This window comes from Phalaenopsis equestris, unplaced genomic scaffold (assembly GCF_001263595.1).
Source record: "Phalaenopsis equestris unplaced genomic scaffold, ASM126359v1 Scaffold000002, whole genome shotgun sequence".
NCBI classification, from domain to species: Eukaryota; Viridiplantae; Streptophyta; class Magnoliopsida; order Asparagales; family Orchidaceae; genus Phalaenopsis; species Phalaenopsis equestris.
This window is the reverse complement of record NW_018164444.1, coordinates 59,377,439-59,379,452: the sequence shown is the minus strand read 5'-3', so window position 1 is coordinate 59,379,452 and position 2,014 is coordinate 59,377,439. Positions and strand designations below refer to the sequence as shown.

Here is a 2,014-nt window from a genome sequence, read left to right as displayed (position 1 = left end):
CTCCTCTCTCTCACCCCATTTTTGTTTTTTTTTTTCCTTGCTTCTTGGTTCGGTTTTCGATGCTTATGTACGATTCATAAGTGTCCACGTATAGCCTTTTGCTATACGTGAAACCATCAAGCAAGGTCGCAAGTAGTCGTTTTGGGGCGTACGGTGTTGATGATAAAGACACACCGAAGTTAGAGCAACACGATGTCATATCCTATAACATCAAGATCCAGATATTTGATGAATAATAGGATATGATTTCCTTTACCGACATAAGTCTAGCGGGAGTTGGCTCGAACCTCCTCAGTGGGTCGGCGATCCTATGCCTGACAGTGTAATCGTCTTGTGGACAATAAAAAAGAATTGTTAAAATCTATTTCAAAATATAAAATACACTCTTCTTTATAAAACAAGATTTGATAATCTTTTTCAAGATTTATGTGTGTGTCAAAAATATAAATTTTAAAATATGTTTTTAAAATACATTGTCCACCTGACGAATACCTGTTTAGGCTGGGAAATAGCCCTCTAAGTGAGGTTCAAGACACTCTTCTAGACGAGTGACGGGTTCTATACGTTCGGGTGACCGAGCAGCCTTCGTGGATTCCTCGAGAATAAATATATCTGAGCCTAGTCCCATACGAGTGCTTGCGGTCCCCCTCACTTGGAATTTTCTTTGGTTTTATCGAAATTTTGGGACGGAGCACTCGTGTTACTTTTTCTTTTCTTTCGGGATTTCCCCAGGAGTTTTGAGGATTTTCTTTTACTTGAGTCTCTTTCGTTGATTTTCTCGAGTTCCTCCGCTTTTCTTCGGGTTTCCTGGACGACGTTTCTTTCGGGATTTACTTTTTGAGATGCATTTAGGTTTGCTATGCTTAAGGGACAGCGAATTTCACGGGCGTACAGGTTTGATTTACATTTTACAGCATTTAATTTTCCTGTTCCTACCTGCTGTTGTTCTTATATAGCATGTTTTAATTTTCCTGTTCCTACCTGCTGTTGTTCTTATATAACATGTTATAATTCTCCTGTTTCTACTTACTACTGCTCTTCCTGTGTATCATATTACTCTTGTTTCTACTTGCTACTGTTCTCTCTGTATAACATGTTACACTTGTCATGTTTCTACCTACTACTGTTCTTCATGTATAACATGTTATACTGCTCTTGTTTTGCCTACTACTGTTCCACGTGCATTATATTGTTTGTTCCTGCTTTGCACACTTTATATTATATAACTTCAAGCATATTTCTTTTTTGTATAGGATGTTTAGAGGAGTATAACCATAGAGCCCTTTGATTTAACACTATAATTGGCCACCCTAGAAAACTTAAACTCGTCATGTCAGGGAGCTTGGAGTTAGCTCGGTCGGCAGCACGGTCATTTTCAACAGCAGAACGTGTCTTCCCCAGCAAAACCTTTCATTTCTTAGAAATTAAACAACAATCCATAGGATTTTGAGGTTGTTTGCCTAGCGCAACATAAATCCTCTACATTTTCTTTAGACATTCGCATAGCTCTGCTGTACGATTTAAGCCGTAACTCATTCTAGGTTCCGAAGTTGTCGTCCGATACGACGTAAACCCTCATATTTTCTAGGCAATTTGTGTGACCCTGTAACGCAAATATAAGCCTAACTAAATAAAATTGGCCCAGGATGAAACACTTTAATAATTTCTTCTTAAAGCTGAAGTAGGATCTGTGGCTTCCCCTAATTTCTCTTCATTTGGATTCCTTAATAATGTTCCAGATTTGAGTTTTTCCCCCTTCACACCGCTGTCTCGATTTCGTTGTAAAGTCCTATCCTTTTGACCTCTTTGAAGACATTATCCCCTGATTTTTATCGAGAGTTTTCTTAGGTGACTTCGGTCATTTAAGATGTAATTAACTATAGGGGCTTGTTTTTATAGGAAGCTTTTCCGAACCCAACTTAAAATAAACCCTATTTAATCATTCGTATTAAATAGGGGAACTTGTCGGCAAATAAAACAGTTTCGCAGACCCAAACGGATGTCATATGTTTTC

At 38.2% G+C, this 2,014-nt stretch overlaps 1 long non-coding RNA gene across 1 annotated transcript; it reads right to left on the bottom strand.

Annotated features, from left to right (window-relative positions):
- Positions 1-735: 735 nt before the first annotated feature.
- LOC110039500 lies at positions 736-1,254 on the bottom strand. Its single transcript, XR_002295530.1, has 2 exons — positions 982-1,254; positions 736-936 (listed from the first exon to the last, which is right to left on the bottom strand). It is a non-coding gene; the product is annotated as an uncharacterized LOC110039500 (long non-coding RNA).
- Between the last annotated feature and the right edge of the window lie 760 nt (positions 1,255-2,014).